Here is an 18098-nt window from a genome sequence, read left to right on the forward strand (position 1 = left end):
TCATTCTCATTGTCTGCCTCCTTCAGCTTCTTACCTTCTCACTATACAGTTGGTGGCAACCGCTATGCCCTCATAACGACGTGGTATTCCCTTGTGCAGCATTCAACAGGCCACTATAAGCCTTCTCCAGTCTCTCTTCTCTCAGACCTTCTTTTTGTCCTTGTTCCGCCTATTATGTGGAGACCATCATTATTTTTCTTTTACTTTTCTCATTTTCAGTTTGGAACTTTGAGATGTGTTTGCAAATTGAACTTTGATCGGCAGCTTGTTTTTATAAAATAAGGAGAGACCAAAAGTCTGATGCTTCCTGTTGGAACTGGCCTAGAAAGCTAACACCAGTTACAAGTGGAGTTCCGCAGGGATCAGTTCTGGGTCCTCTGCTGTTTGTAATTTTTATTAATGACTAAGAGGGAGTAGTCGAAGGGTGGGTCAGTAAATTTGCAGATGATACGAAGATAGGTGGAGTTGTGGACAGTGAGGAGGGCTGTTGTCGGCTGCAGAGGGACTTAGATATGATGCAGAGCTGGGCTGAGGAGTGGCAGATGGAGTTCAACCCTGCCAAGTGTGAGGTTGTCCATTTTTGAAGAACAAATAAGAATGCGGAATAGAGGGTTAATGGTAGGGTTCTTAGTCAGTTGGAGGAACAGAGGGATCTTGGGGTCTATGTACATAGATCTTTGAAGGTTGCCACTCAGGTGGATAGAGTTTGTAAGAAGGCCTATGGAGTATTATCGTTCATTAGCAGAGGGATTGAATTCAAGAGTCGTGAAGTGATGTTGCAGCTGTACAGGACTTTGGTTAGGCCACAGTTGGAGTACTGTGTGCAGTTCTGGTTGCCTCACTTTAGGAAAGATGTGGAAGCTTTGGAGAGGGTGCAGAGAAGATTTACCAGGATGTTGCCTGGAATGGAGAGGAAGTCGTACGAGGATAGGTTGAGAGTTCTCGGCCTTTTCTCGTTGGAACGGCGAAGGATGAGGGGTGACTTGATGGAGGTTTATAAGATGATCAGAGGAATAGATAGAGTATACAGTCAGAAACTTTTTCCCCGGGTACAACAGAGTGTTACAAGGGGACATAAATTTAAGGTGAAGGGTGGAAGGTATAGGGGAGATGTCAGGGGTGGGTTCTTTACCCAGAGAGTGGTGGGGGCATGGAATGCGCTGCCCGTGGGAGTGGTAGAGTCGGAATCATTGGCGACCTTTAAGCGGCATTTGGACAGTTACATGGATGGGTACTTAATCTAGGTTAGAAGTTCGGCACAACATCGTGGGCCGAAGGGCCTGTTCTGTGCTGTATTGTTCTATGTTCTATGTTCTATGTTAAATTAATTACTGCTGCAAGAAAACTGTAGACGAGCTGTCACCAAGATGTTGTTATGCTCAGGGAATGGCAGCTGTTCGGATATTGAATAGGTGTATCAAGGGAGGACCGCTCCTGGTCAGCCAACCACAGAGAATGTTGAAAAAGATAGAGAAAACATGCAGTAACTAGTGCTGACCGGGTTTTGGGTAGGGGGCAGAAGCTGCTGGGCTGAGGAACTCTTTGGCCTTTATTCTGTCTAATTATTCTAGTTCTGAGAAAAGAGTTTGTGAGAATTAAGTAAGAAACAAGGTCTACAGAAGTTATTCACATTGACTAGTGACTTCAGAATTCAAGCAAGATATACATTCCTACCAGCGTGTAATACAGTCTATCATCAAAGGATTTCATGATAGCCTGGTATTCACCATTCAAATAGTTATCAAAAAGGCAACTTACAACTCTTTTCTTTTACATTATCCTTTAACTGGGTCTGCCTGTCACTGTGTGGATGGAATGTTATATTCAAAGAAGATTGGACTCGGATCACAAATACGAATTAGATTGTCTTGTTGTTCGTCTGACTTCTGCTGACATTACATTATTAGTAATAAATTGTTAATTTTTGTTTAAGTTACAAGCTTGGTGTCCAAGGTCAGTTATTTGTAAAGTTTGATTAGGAATAATTGAGCAATTTTGAAAGCCATTGAATGTTTTAAGATCAATGTGTTGCGAATCCTATGATAGTGGCTGCTTTGATTTGGCTTCCTATCCCTTTAATGTAACAGTTATATCCCTGACTTCTACCAAATGATTATTGATTTGAAACTTGAAATTTGTTTTTTTCTCTCTCTACTGATGCTGCATGAATATTTTTAGGATTTTCTATTTACACGTTCTTCAATAATAGCTCTGTGTGGAACTGCTAGATGCTTGGCTGTACCTTACTAATCAACATCCCTCTATTACTCCTACTTTTGAACATTGTAAAAGTCTTTATAGCCTCTTTTCACATTGTGGGTGGTAAATAGGAGCTGCACATAAAATGCTACTGACAGATAACAGAGAACTTCACAACAGCATACATGGAGTGTGAGACATCATATTTTAATTGTTGCTGTTAACAATGAATCAAGGACTTTTAGACCTCTTGTGGAGGCCACTTGTGGTGCAGTTATAACGTCCTTACCTCTGGACCTGAAAGTCTGACTTCAAATCCTACTTGCTTCAGAGGTCGGTCATAACAAAGAACAATAGAGCACAGGAACAGGCTCTTCAACCAACCGAGTCTGTACTGACACATGACATCTTTCTAGATTAAAAGTCTTTTGCCTCTGCGTGGTCTGTCTCCCTCTATTCCTGATGAAGGGCTCCTGCCCGAAATGTTGATTTTCCTGTTTCTCAGGTGCTGTCTGATGTGGTGTGTTTTTCCAGCAACACACTCTCAACTCCCTCTATTCCCTGCCTATTCAAGTATCCGTCAAGATGCCTTTTAAACATTGCTATTGTATCTGCTTCTACCACCTTAGTTGGTAGCATATACCACCCTCTAACACTTCCAAATGGGTTGATTTAAAGTAAAATCTCCTCTCCATTCTCCCCAAGTGTAGCAACCTAGTTTCTGTACCATATATTGGCTGTGTCAAATTAACTGGGTAATCATTGTATGAGAGACCTGAAATAGAAATACAGTGGTCAATTGACTCCAATTGTTGTTACAGACCTTGCCATTAATCATGAGAGAGACTATTGTACACCTGTCTTTCAGGCTTTTGTGAATTTAAATGTCATTTCAAACAGAAAATGTTAAACATTTTTAAGATCACTAATGTATGTAATACTGAGTAAACTGAGTTACAGGAAGATGGTATAGTAGTTTCCTATTTGTTTTACCATTCCTGTTAAGACCCAGGGGAACATAACTCATTTCAGATGTTCAGGAAGCAGCAGTTGAACAAGCTGCAATTCAGAGAAATGGCCTGATGATCTTCATTACTGGCATGAAGAAGGACCATAGAAGGTGAATCAAAGGCATATGGGATTGAAATTCCATTATTAAAGACTGTTGGATTTAATTTATCCTGAAAACATTTTGTCAGTTTACAAAAAGAACAGCTATCAGTCTGGAATGATGCTTTTTTTATATGAAATTAAATTTGGTCGCTTTCTAATACAGCACTCGGATGATGCTACAATACAATTGCTGTTTAACTTAAACAGAAATTTGTTGCTTTGAGTGAATTTACAGGCTAGAGTTTTTCAGCCTTTTTTCTCATATCTGAACATTTCAGGATAAAGAATCAAATCCCACAGAACTCAAACCATATTTACCTCCCTTTTAATAAGAGTGAAATAACCTGAACTGTTGCCAGATAAAATAAACCAAATGATGCTGCTGTGGTCTCATACTGTGCATAAACATTAAGGACATGTGTATCATCTATATTGTGGTTTATTTCCTTCTCTTCCATTGATAATAAAAGGCCATTTAAATTTCAGTCAGTTAATATAAAAACATAACTTTGTGTTCTAGTCTAAAATTGTGCTGAATGTTGCCAGTATAAGAGAGTTATGTGATTTTTACATATCCATGTCACAGATGCACAAAAGGAAGTTGCTGTTGAAGCTATTGTGACAAGAAGTGGGTAAAATCAAAAATATTATTTTAATTTGATATGCTTACTAGGAAAGAACTGCTAATACCTTTAATTTTGTTTTATTTGTGAAAGATAGGGAGCAGTCTAAGTTAATCATTTATGTCAATACTGATGACAGCCATTCTTAAAGAGGGGAAATTAAGTAAACCCTTGGTATGGAGGGAGGACACAGAGTTCTCCAGTTCATGTGACTGATTGATGCCTGTGTCAGAAGGGTAACCCCTTGTGGAGGTTGCTATGCTTTATCTCTCTTATCTTAAGGCCACCACTGGAACATATGGTTTAACAATAGAGACTTATAGATTCCACATCATGCCTCCCTACCCCCCAACTCCAACCCAATCCCCAGAATCACTCATTCATAATTTGTCTTGTAACGGTGTATGGATAAAAATTGTCATGGCATGGTGACTCACTGCTGCTTCACAGTGTCAGGAACCTGGGTTTGGTTCCACCCTCAGGTGACTGTGTGAAGTTTGCACATTTCCCCATGTCTGCATGGGTTTCCTTCGGGTGCTCCGGTTTCCTCCCACAGTCCAAAGATGTGAAGGTTAGATGGACTGGCTGTGCTAATGTCCAGGTATGTTCAAGCTAAGTGGGTTAGTCATGGGAAATGCCAGAGTACAGGGACAGGGTGGGAGTTTGGGATGCTCTTCAGAGTGTTGGTGTGGACATGATGGGCTGAATGGCCTGCTTCTTTAAATTGGGAACCCAATGTAACAAGATAACGCCTATTTCTTTGTGGAGGTTAAGAGGTTCACAAATCTCCTGCAGATGTTACAGTGAGAGACAAGAGAACAGTTTCATAAAATCACAATGGTAACTGCTGCTAAATCCCACACTTATATAGTTTTGAAAAGGTCAATGACAAGCTGCTTATCTGAAATAAAAATGTTGTACGAACTGTGAACCGCTATATTTGGTTATAGAATTTAAATTTTTTTTGTTTCAATAAACATTTGGGGGCCTCATTTTACTGTTTTTTATTGATTCTGTTGTTGTAGTGTATTCATTTTTTAAAATTTCCATCGCAGGGTATGAACATGAATCATAAACTGACCCCCTTCAGATGCTAGATGAATTGCCTTATGGTTTTAGCTTTCTGCTTTTTTAATATTTGAGGCAGTACAATTTTAATAGCAGTAATCTGTGTTGTAATTTCATAGAGGATTGAGTAGTGAGACTATTTTATGTATTGCTCAGAAGAGGGACATGTTGCTAAAGGTTTTAGTCTTTCACACATCCGGACAAATGCAGGAATGCAAAATTTCAAATGATCATAACAGTTTATTCTATATGAAAAAAGGGGATGGTAATTGGTTAGCAAGTTTTGATTGGCTGTGATATTGCCGTGAAGAAGATAACGAGAGACTATAAATTACTTCAGGTCACCAAATAATTCAAAAACGGTCAAAATAAAGCTTGAACATATTTGTTTTGTTGGCAAAGAATGGCTCCCCATGTCTGACATTTTTTTCATTTCCATCAAGTGTAAGTGAGCCAAATTATGAGTTTGTTTGATTATTGTAGCTAAGGCACACTCAGATTTGTTCCGCAAGTGTTGACCAATTACAAAATTGCATCAGTAACAGTTTGTTTTGAGTTTTTTCATCATGGATAACCAGAGGAGCACGCTGTTTGATTAGATGATACAGTTTAAGGATAGAAGGTCTCTCACAGAGTTGTTAATTTTTGGAATTCTCTTTTACAGAGACTAGTGTTAAAAGATAATAGATTTTTGATTGTCAAGGGAGTGATGGATAATGGGGCAGACAGGAAACTGGAGGTAAGGCCACAAATCAGATTGCTACGATCTTATTGAATGGACAAGCCCACTCAAAGAAGTGAGTGCCTCTTTCCTCCTTCTACTCTCGTGTTCCCTTCTATTCATGTCTCCTGGTTGGACTGTCAGTGCAAAGAAAGATTTCAATTCCATCAAATTTAAATTCAATCACTGAGACTTGCTCTTTCTGTGCTTTTGAGTAATGTGCATGTAACAATCTTTAGCCTCTTTACTTACACAGAGGACATAAGGAAAATAAAGGGCACCGATTGCCTTACCCACTTCAATCTGCTTTTAAAATGTGTATGTCTTCAGTACTTGATCTTCAGAATAAACTCAATTGGTTCAAGTGGTATTTCTTTTTGTAGAGTTATAACCACCTTTGAATAACTAAATTATTCTTTCCAAGAAACATTTTTTTTCACAACTTCTGTTGTAAAATCACTCTATGAAATCTTTGCCTGCTCTTCATCAGAAGTAAGTACATACGTAAGACAGCCTGTGGCTACAAAAGGGTTGGACTCTTAACTGAGAGTTCAAGTCCCATTTTTGACTGACATTTTTGTTCAATCTTCGTTGAAGAGATAGATTGCAAAAAAGTGCAATTGCCCGAAGAAATATTCAATGACTAAACCACCCTGATCTTGTATAGCAGCACTGGTAGGGTAGTATAAAATAAATAAGGGGGAAATGCAGCTTTTAACATATTTAAAGAGACAAATATTGAGATAAAAGCTAGCATTGCTGCTTTCATGTTCAGATAAGTTTAGATTTAAGGTTAAGTCAATTGGCAAAATCTTAGCAGATGGAATATAATGTGGGGAAATCTGAGGTTATGCCTTTTGGCAGGAAGAACAATGGAGAAAGACTGCAGAACACCACAGAATATGAAAATTTGTGAAGCCCTCATCCATGAATTATAAATAGTTGCACCCAACTTCAGCAGATAACAGGGAAAGTTAATAAAATGTTGGCCTTTATTTTATGGGAAATGGAATTTTGCTAAAACTGTACAAGCCAGTAATCAGACCATAGCTGGAATACTGTGAACCATTTTGGGCCCTCATCTAAGAAAACATATACCCACTATTGAGGCAGTGCAAAGAATATTCAGTAGGCTGATACAAGTCTTGGAGAGACTGTCTTATGAGAAGAGTTTGGTTATATTGGTCGAGTACTTGTTGGAATATACAAGAGTGAGAGGCGTCTTATTGAAACATACAAGATTCTAAGAGGACATATAAACCTGATGCAACAAGCTGTGAGTTTGACATTTATTGTAAGTGAAACTATGGAAATGCTTATCTTGGATTAGATCATGGAGGATTAGGATGGAAGTAAAGTCATCACAGATTGACATGCATCTGAACCATTGTCAGTTTAACTGCCTTTATTTTGAGCTGGTGATGATGGAGCTTAGTAGAAGTGAAGCATGTGGTGTACTTGGATTTCAGTAAGGCGAAGTGAAGCATGTGGTGTACTTGGATTTCAGTAAGGCCTCTTATTTGGTTCCTCTGGTAATCTGATATGAAAAATAGAGGAAGTTGGAGTCAGTATATCATGTTTTAATGGATATGTAATCCAGGGATGATATCCTCAGCTTAATGTATTGATGCCAGAGGTATATATTTTGTTAACGCTATTATGAACTAGGGCTAGGGGGTCACATCACAGGTTAGATTTGAGGAAGATACAAGTCTAATGAAGTTTGTAAACTCCAAAACTGAACAGGATAAGGCACAGGAAGATTTAAATAGTTTTGAACATTCAGTAAATGGTGAACAAATTAAATTCAATGTTGAGAGAAATGAAAAATACCCTACTTAAGACACTTTAAAAAAATCTAGGAAGGGACAAAGACAGTGAATAAAATAATCTTCATGGGAAATATAAGCGATCTGGGATTCTAACTGAAAATACAATTAAACTGCTGTAATAACATTCGCTGGCAGTAAGTAAAGCAAACCAGATGTTAGGATGGTTTAAAAGGTCAACATTGAGCTAAAGTCGTGAGATAATCCTGTCACTTCAGAGATCATTGGTGCAATAAGAGATAGAATACTGCTTAGAGCTGTGGCCGTCTCTGTTCAGCAGGAGTGATGCAGTGTTTGGAAGGTGTAGAAGAAACTATTCATATACAGTTATATCTATTATCTATTCTGCTTATATTTTGCATATAAAAAGTAATAACTGGTCAGTTCCATATGTCTCTTCTTGATACCCAAAAAAAATGAAGCAAAAAAATTACTTACATCTCAAACACCAAATTAAATAAATCCCACTTTCAAATATATCAACATATAAAGTCTGTAATTTGGAAAACAAGAAAAGACCTTTTCTGATGAAGCAATATGATTATCATAAATAATTATAGATCATGATTATTTGTCCGCTGTTTGATACTTTATTCATAATGCCCTTCAACCATCAAGAACTTGGGATGAAATAGCTATTCTTGCAAATTGTACCAAGCAGAAAACAAATTTCTGGGGAGTGGTAACAATTTCTGCATGTAATGATGCATAAAATGTTATAGCATTTCCTCTATGATCATCATTTTACTAACTTTTGTAATGAAATACTATTTTTGTCATGAGATCTCTCAGATCTAACTCTTCATCAAGCTATCGTTGTTTGAAATGTCTGTTGCAGGTTTTCAGAGAAAATCAAAATGTTTCTAATATGAAATCTTTAAATTAACATTGAATTAAGTCGTGGCTGAAAATATCATAAAATTTTAAATGATTTCCTGGCTTTAAACAGCTGATGATGTAGATTAGGTATAAACATATGAAAGATAGCCTTTTTCATCTTTTGACATGTCACAGAATGTTACTGCGGCAAAAGGGGAGTTGTGGAGCAGTTATAAGGCAATACTGTCTCAGAGTCAGAAGCTTAGGGTTCAAGGCGTATTCTAGGATTTTGTTTGTAACACAGCCAGACATAATGAATATCAGTTCATTCCAATGCACACCATGGCTGGTGATAAAAGAAGGAAATACTCTTGGTAAGCTATGTGAAAGAAAGAAAGTTGGAGCCTCTATTGTCACTATCCAAAACCTAATCTGCAATATGTGTGAGAAGACACATGCAGCGATAGCAATTCAGACTCCATGCAATCCATAATCTGCTACCACCACCAGTATAGCAAAAATTGAAATAAGCTGAGGATTTGTCTGGAGGTGCCACACTTCCTGCTGATCCAGAAAAGTTACTTCAGCTTCATCAAGAAAATTCCCAGACATTGATTTTGTCCCTTCCCTATGTTTAAAATTATTGACAGCAATTTATGAGAGTAAAAGAGTTGTAATGTTTCCATGCCGGGATTGTAATTTCCACATATTCAACATCCACCCCCTCCCTATCACCCTGGTTCATGGATCCACACTCCTCTATGTTGAATACCCCTTGGAAAAAGCACTGAGAGTAGCAGGAGCACTGAATGAATGGGACTTCAATGTCCACCACCAAGAGTACTCAATAGCACCACTACTGACTGAACAGGCAAAGTCCTGAAGGACATAGCTGAGAGATTCAGTCCACAGCAGGTGTTTAAAGGAATAAACAGCACTGCAGGTGTATCAGTCTGTGACAGTATCAGTGTGAGTGACCACTCCACAGCAGCATTCCCTCTAGTTTTCTTACCAGCTGCATGTGCTTCTGAGGCCTGTGTGCCACAGCGAATTCCAGAACCTGGGGCAGTGTGTACTAATCTGCCAAATGAACTGCACAAGTTCACCAAGACTCCTTCACAGCACTTTTCAAACCCACCACCTCTTCCACAAGTGCAGCAGATGTATGATAATGCCACCACCTGCTATTCCTCCTCATCCTGACTTTGAATTATATCATCTTATGTTCACTGCCACTGGGTCAAAAACCTGAAACTCCCTTCCTAACAGCAGTGTGAGACTGTTTGCCACACAGCGTCAACCCTCACAAGGACTGCAGCAATTCAAGAAGACAGTTTGTCACACCTTCTCTAGGGCAATGAGGATGGCCAATAAATGCTGGCCTCATCAGTGAAGCCCATATCCCATTATCAAAATATGATGCTAAAAGGAAATGGTGTCTGCTCCAGCTCCTATTTTTTCCTGTCATCTGTTTAACTACCAGAGAATAATGCGATATGCAGCAACTCAGCCTGTTCTTTATGAAATGATACCTTATTTTGACAGAAATGCAGCTAAACCTTCAGCTACTCTTCGGGTGACGTTTCTGGCCAGGATTCCCTGGGATTTTGTTTGGCTTCAGTCTTCTTGTCTGTAACAGGATACAGTGGTACATTACATTTGAAACAGTCTTGAGATCCTGGATCAGCTAATACAAAATTATGCAAACTTCTTTCTTACAAAAGTAACATTTGCAATTCGCCTTCTCACTGAAAATTTGCATGACTAAGTGCGAGCTGTAACATTTAATGTAGTTGTAAAGCTAATTATAGATGGAAATATGCAACTAATCCGAATAATTAGGAGCATACCTATTCAACCTGTATCAACATGATGTTGAATCTCAGTGTGGTAATTAATTCAGGTCTATGAATTAATGCTGAACTTGATGGCTGTAATAATATCTGATATATTTGCCAAGCTTACATGAAACATATTGGGCACTGTAGTTAGCACTGCTGCCTCACAGCGCCAGAGACCCGGGTTCAATTCCTGCCTCAGGCAACTGTCTGTGTGGAGTTTGCACATTCTCCCCGTGTCTTCATGGGTTTGCTCCGGTTTCCTCCCACAGTCCAAAAATGTGCAGGTTAGGTGAATTGGCCTTGCCCGTAGTGTTAGATATAGGGGAATGGGTCTGGGTGGGTTGCTCTTTGGAGGGTCAGTGTGGACTTGTTGGGCCGAAGGGCCTGTTCCCACACTGTAAGTAATCTAATATTAGATTTTGGAAAATATTTTCAACAATATCTCGAAGCACATCAGGAAAGATTTGTCCAATGTGATTATCTTCTTCATAAAAGCTGCATTCCCTTCTTCACAATGTATGAGGTAATAAGAGCTAATATGTTTACGTTTTCCCAAATGCAGTACATGAAACACATTGTTTCAAGTTGTTCTTCAGATCAGTGAAGAGATTATTTCATCTTCCATGCTCCTCTATAAATCATCCAAAACTTTGCTGTCTCTATCTCAATTTAGACCGGCTTGTTCATCGATCTTCTCAAAACTGGTTAACCTACATTGATGTTCAGCAACATCTTAAATTAAGATTCTCATCCCTTGTGTACAAATCACTCCATAGCCCCATCCCTCCCTACCTCTGTAATCTCTTACAACCTTTTTGCTGTCAAAGAACTGTGCCTGTGTCCAATTCAGGATTTTTAAATATTTTTTCATCTTGTAAGGTCTAGCAAGGATGCCCAGGACCAAATGCCCAGGCTCTGGTTATATGTTAATGAAGGGATAATTAGAGGAATACTGGGTGTATAAATGGGGAACATGTGCTGGAGTTTTCAAGCTGTCTGAGTTGAAGTAAAACTCTGAGCCTGGACTCTGTCTGGCCAACTTTTTAAACTCTGGAGCTAAACATTGTGCATCTTCAATTTCTTTGTTGACTGTGCTGACTAGTCCCTTTACTTTGGAATTGCCTCTGTTAGTCTTTATGCCTCATTACGAGTCTCTTCTCTTTTAAGACATATGTTAAAGTCTGTCTGTTTGACCAAGCAATTAATCATCACTCCTAATATTTCCTTATGTGACATGGTAACAAATTTTATCTGGTAAATCTCCTATGAAACACCTTGAAAGAATTTACTGTGTTAGAGGTGTTGTCTGAATGCAGATTTTGATGAACAATTTCTGTGTTCAGTATATTTATACTCTAATCATCATCAAGAACTAACTAAAATATCACTTTAAGGAAATTACTTTGATTTTATTGACTACATTTGTTTATTGCATCTGAACTTTAATTTTGTTTTAAACAGTACACCCATGTCTAAAATCAAGACTATCCTCTAAATAGGAGGAAAAGTGGGATACCAGTTTAGGAAACCTGGTCGGCATGGACGAGTTGGGCTGAAGGGCCTGTTTCCATGCTGAATGACTCGATGACTCCATAACTCTATTAACTAAGCCTCACTTCAATCTCTTCTGTAGCCTGAAAATATCACTTGCATCCTGTATCTCAATTTACATGTGCAAATTGGTCCTGGCACCTCAGCTTTCAGTTTCATTTCCAGGGTGGGATCTGTCCACCTTCTGATTTGACTCTTTCCTTCCGTGACCAGCCCAGTGAAGATTACGATTTTACTGTATAGAGACTCTCGGTACAAACTCACATCCCATCATTTCTTGGAGCCATTTCTTGTAATCGAGCCTTCTCCTTCAATATGATCATCAGTCCAATTATGTTAATGCAGCAATAGATCGAACCCGGGTCTCGAGCGCTGTGAGGCAGCAGTGCTAACCACTGTGCCACCGTGCTGCCCACCGTGGAGCCATTTCTTGTAATCGAGCCTTCTCCTTCAATATGATCATCAGTCCAATTATGTTAATGCAGCAATAGAGTCTGCTGATGTCAATTGTGGTGGGTACTGCAGCGGCAAGTGCATAATGGAACAAGCTGCCAGAGGAAGTGGTGAAGATGGGTAAAATTACAACATTTTAAAAAACATTTGGACAGGTATGTGTATAGGAAAGATTATATGGACCAAACACAGGCAAATGGGATTAGTTCAGTTTAGGAAACCTGGTTGGCAGGGACGGGTTGGGCTGAAGGGCCTGTTTCCATGCTGAATGACTCGATGACTCCATAACTCTATTAACTAAGCCTCGCGTCAATCTCTTCTGTAGCCTGAAAATATCACTTGCATCCTGTACCTCAATTTACATGTGCATAAATTCGAGCAAAGAGTCATTGTGCTTGAATAGTTATTTCCTGTTGTGTTAATGCTGGAACATACTAACCACTTCTTCCACTGTTGTTGGTCCAGGACAGTATATTAGATTTATCATTTTGCTGTATATCCACCTATGTGTGGTTTCCCTCAAAGGATATTTATGATGGTTGGTCTGTAACAGACCCTCCTGGTATCTGCGGTGTTTTTCCAACAATAAATAGCATTGTGGGCAGATCATTCTGCTGGCTCATAATCCTTTGTCAAGAGGACCAGAAAACTTTTTTATTTTACATTTTGTCCTTAGGTCTGTCTGGCTTAGATGACTCTACCAAGAATTTGAAAAAGAAATTATTTATTTTCAATTTTGTCATAATGATTTTACAGTACAAAATCATTCAAAACTTAGGTGAAGTTGTGCATTCTATTATTGTTAATGGCATTGAATTCTGGCATGCAGAATGCAACAGAAAGTACATCATGATTCATTTTATGATCATACGTTTGATCAGATCTGTCTGTTTTAAGAAAACAAGAGTTTTATATTGCTTGGACAAACAACACGTGAAGAAAAGTCTCAAGCAAATAGATTTCTGACATATATCATAGCAACTGCATTACATCCTGCATTACATCCTCCAGAGTGGGAAATACTTAAAATATACTTGTACGTCAGGCCAGACTAAGTTTAAGCCAAATACTAAGGACAATAGGCCTAGTCCTTGGAAACAAAGATTGTGCATTGAACTTGGCAAATGGCTTCAAGTGGTGATGGGCACTCTGGTAAAGTTACTGAACCCATAACCCAATGGCCCAAGTTAGTTCTCTGGAGATACAAGTTCATAATCCTACCACTGCAGCTGGTGGAATTTAATTTATAAATCTAATCTTAACAGTAATGATGACCATAACATCAATTGTTGGAAAAATCCTTTTGTTTTCTATTCTCCATCCTTACCCAGTCTGGCCTACTTATGATCCAGACTCACTGAAATGTAGTTGACACTTACATGCTCCCTTAATTGGTCCAGCAAACCATTCAGTTCTAGGGCAATAAATGTAGGTCTCATTAGCAATACCCATGTCCGATGAAAGGATTGAGAGAAAAGTATTTGATCTTATGTAGACATTATCCTAATAGAACAAGCACAAACTTGATGAGATATGGACTCTGCTCAAGCAAGTTTGTTTGTTATGGACTTGGTATTAAACTTCTTCAATATTGTTGGGGCTATATTCATTCAGACTAGTGGAAATATGCCATAATTCTCTGACTTCATTATTGGTGGTGAAAAGGCTTGGAGAAATTAGGACGGAAGTCACTCACTGCACAATATCCAGATTATGTCCTGCTCTTGGCTGGTAATAATTCTGGTTCATAGTGATAAAATGTTATTGAATATCTGTTGGAAGATATTCGCCTATCTTTGTTGAAGATCATTATTACTTGGCACTGTATGACCAATGTATGACTTGTCTGTTTGCAGCCCAAGCCTCGATGTTGTCTAGGTTTTCCTGCACACAGGCACAGACTACTTTGTTATCTGAGGAGTTTTGAATAGAACTGAACACTGTTATAATCTGTAGCACTGGATTTCTGCAATGAATTGCACATATGCTGCCAGTTTCATAGATGTAATGTTGGTGAACACTAACAGTTTTACCATCATTAATACTGAAAAATTCATGTCAGCATGTTTTCTTAAATACGAGAAGCCAAACTGGTAAAACTATTAATTTGCCCAGCAACTAAAAGGTTCTAATAATCTACTATTTATTCTGTTACAATAGATTTGTATGGCATTGAATGCCGATTTGTAGAAGATGTGTCCATCTTCCAGCATTATATAGAACTTTAAAGGAATGCCTTTTAAAGCCAAAGGATTTTGTTTCGTGTGGCAGTGCTACTAACTAAAGTTATAGCTAGCTTCTTCTTTTAAGAAAAAGATTTATGGCAGTAAGATTACCCACAGGACTCTTGACATCAAGCTGCAGTAAAACTCTTTACACATCTACGAGTGCTAAAGTCATATTTTTTTTAAAAAAGCCATGTTGTATTAATTATGTTTATGAATAAGGTTTTCTTTTGGGAAGCTACATGTGGTTTAAGTACAATTTTGTCCTACTTGAAAACCCTGAACTTTAAAAACACAACTTGTGCTGCACACAGATATGCAATATCACACCATATAATCATAATAATACTCCAGAGAGCCAGACTCCCTGGCATTTCAGCCTGGGTTTCAGCCTTTTTCAAAGGAAGCATTTAAAAAGGCTTTGAAGACCCAGTGCCTATAAAAAGCCCATAAAATCAAGGTGGTCTTCAGAACTGAACAAGCAGAAAAGTTGTAAGAAAGATTTGTATTTATGTAGCATCCTTCAGAAACTCGGCATCCCAAAGCACTTAACAATCAATGAATGGATTTGAAAGTGTATTCACTGCGTAGTATAGGATGTTTATATGACCACATGAAGTTACCAAAACCCTTGACTGTGGAGTTTTCACAGTTTAGGGGTTAAGTTAGATTTTCATATCTGAACATAAATGTGTTTCGATATATCCAAAATGGAAAAAAACCTAAAAAATATTAAAAGCACAATGATTAAAATAAAAGTAGAAAGTAACAAATGTAAGTAATTTTGTACGGGACAGATATTTGGCCGTGCACAGTACTGGCATCTGACGTTTTGTATATTTAATTTGAACCAATTACCAAGCCGATGGTTTTAGTACAGTGTGTGGCAGTGGCACAATGGTAGTGTCATTAGACTCGTAACACTCAGTCCCAGGTTAATGTCTGGGATACGGGTTCCCGTCCCATTTTATAAGTGATTAGATTTGAGTTGAAGGGGGAAGTAAATATTCTGAAATTAAATATCTGGCCTCATAGCAACCATGTTGATTATCATCAAAGTCTATCTGGTTCACTAATATCCTATTGGGAAGGAAATTCTCTATCCTTATACAATCCAATTCTCTACATGTGACTCCCAGACCCACAGCAATATGTTTGACTCTTAACTGCCCTCTAGGCAACAGCCTAACCAGCAACATCCACAATCCAAGAATCATTTTTTTCCCAAGTGTTGCAGCTTCACCATGTGTCAGCCTGGCTGACTGACAATATTCACACCTCAGAGTAAGAATTGTGTGGGAACACATAATCTAAACTGACACTTCAGTCCAGGGAATTTCAAGCCAGTAAATAGTTCGGGGAACAAGCTGGGTGATGCAGAAAATATTCTCATTCAGATGTGCAAGTCATTAAACGCAAAATCTGTGGATAAAGCCATGAAACAATCAATGGAATACTGGAATATTAGACAGCACACAAAGCAATTTGCTGGATCGTTCTGGTGCCAGGAAGTGAATGAGCTACAGAATGGACAGGGACAACAATTGCCCTGATATGGTCCTCACAGTTGATTCTCATATTTCTGGGGATCTGCAGCTGTCTGTCAACATCTCAAGCCAGCCTGCCATTCAGGAATTAATGATTTTTTGCTGATAGCAAAGCCCACAGGTAAATTTAAGAGATGTTCAAGAGGGGAATGATTCAGACTGGTAGCAACCACTCTTGGTCCTGCCTTCACAACATTTTATGGAGTTTTTTTTCCCATCAGATCTCTAAAGACTGCTTTAAGTTGAACACAGTGCTCTAACTGAAGTCTTTCCCAGTATTTCATAAAGTTTAGTCTAACTTCCTTTATTTTGTATTCTATGTTTCAATGAAATAAAAAGTTTGATTTTTTTTTACAAAGAACCTTCTTGGCTGCTATTGCCAGCTTCATAAATTTGTGTACTTGCATCCCCAGGTCGTACTATGACTTAAGCACCCTTCAATAGGGCTGGAGTTTTTGTTTTACTGTTTCTTTTAAGAAATCTATAGAATATAAATATTGATGTGTTATGGTGAGCCTGTATAGAACTTCAGTATAATCACTATTGGGGTGCATGTTTGGACTTCACATTAAAAGAAAGGCTGGAAAGGGTAATATATTGCTTAGTGTGTGCAAACAGGGAGCAAAGCTTGAAAAGTTGGGACTGTATTTATTAGACCAGAGGAGATTATGGGATGAATTAGAAAAGGGATGTTTTCTGTGATTATGGGGTCCAGAACAAAGGGACTTTTTTTTTAACAGAGATCATTGTGAAGCTGTGGAATGCATTACCAGAATTAATGATTGAAGTGGAGATCATGTCAACATTTAAAAGTAGATTAGAAAGAGACTTGAAGGAAATGAGAATAAAGGGATATGGGAGTAGACCACGCACGTTGAATTAGTGCTACTGCTCATCTGGAGGCTAAACACCAACACAGACTAATTAGGCTGAATGGGCTGTTTCTGTGTTGTAATTTCAATGTAATTCATGGCACATTGTTCTTCAGTTTATCAGCTGGTTAACGTATGTGTTTTTTAAAGCAAGCAGTTGGAGATGGTTAGAAAGAAAAGAAAGGGCTTTGCTTTTTAAACATTATCTCTATGTAATTTTAAGGGATCCAGAAATTCTTAATGATACGTCTTCAATCTAGGATGCACAAGAATGGCACTGGTTTAATACGGACACCATTTTTCAAAATCAATTAAACCAATGAACAATTCTAATGGCTTCTGTGGCAGTACAATGTTCTGTGGTTTATGAGATTAGGAAAATGGATGATCCATTTGAAGAACTTCGATTAGATTAGATTCCCTACAGTATGGAAACAGGCCTTCATTCCAACAGGAGTCCAGAACGAGAGGGCATAGGTTTAGGGTGAGAGGGGAAAGATATAAAAGAGACCTAAGGGGCAGCTTTTTCATGCAGAGGGTGGTACGTGTATGGAATGAGCTGCCAGAGGATGTGGTGGAGGCTGGTACAATTGCAACATTTAAGAGGCATTTGGATGGGTATATGAATAGGAAGGGTTTGGAGGGATATGGGCCGGGTGCTGGCAGGTGGGACTAGATTGGGTTGGGATATCTGGTCGGCATGGACGGGTTGGACCGAAGGGTCTGTTTCCATGCTGTATATCTCTATGACTCTAAGTCCACACCGACCCTCTGAACAGTCACCCAGCCAAACCTATTCCCCTACCCTACCCCTGAAGAATGCACCTAACACTATGGGCAATTTAGCATGGCCAATTTACCCGACCTGCACATCTTTGGATTGTGGGAGGAAACCAACGCAGAAACTGGGAGAATGTGCAAACTCCACAGAGACAGTTGCCTGAGATGAGAACCAAACCTGGATCCCAGGTGCTGTAAGGCAGTAGTGCTAACCACTGAACCACCATGCTGTCCATAAAGAGATTTGAACCAAGGTCCCCAAAATGATATCAGGGTCTCTGGATTAACAGATATGGAAATGTGTTGCTGGAAAAGCGCAGCAGGTCAGGCAGCATCTAGGGAACAGGAGAATCGACGTTTCGGGCATTAGCCCTTCTTCAGGAATGAGGAAAGTTGGTCCAGCAGGCTAAGATAAAAGATAGGGAGGAGGGACTTGGGGGAGGGGCGTTGGGAATGC

This window comes from Chiloscyllium plagiosum, chromosome 31 (genome assembly GCF_004010195.1).
Source record: "Chiloscyllium plagiosum isolate BGI_BamShark_2017 chromosome 31, ASM401019v2, whole genome shotgun sequence".
Lineage (NCBI taxonomy): Eukaryota > Metazoa > Chordata > Chondrichthyes > Orectolobiformes > Hemiscylliidae > Chiloscyllium > Chiloscyllium plagiosum.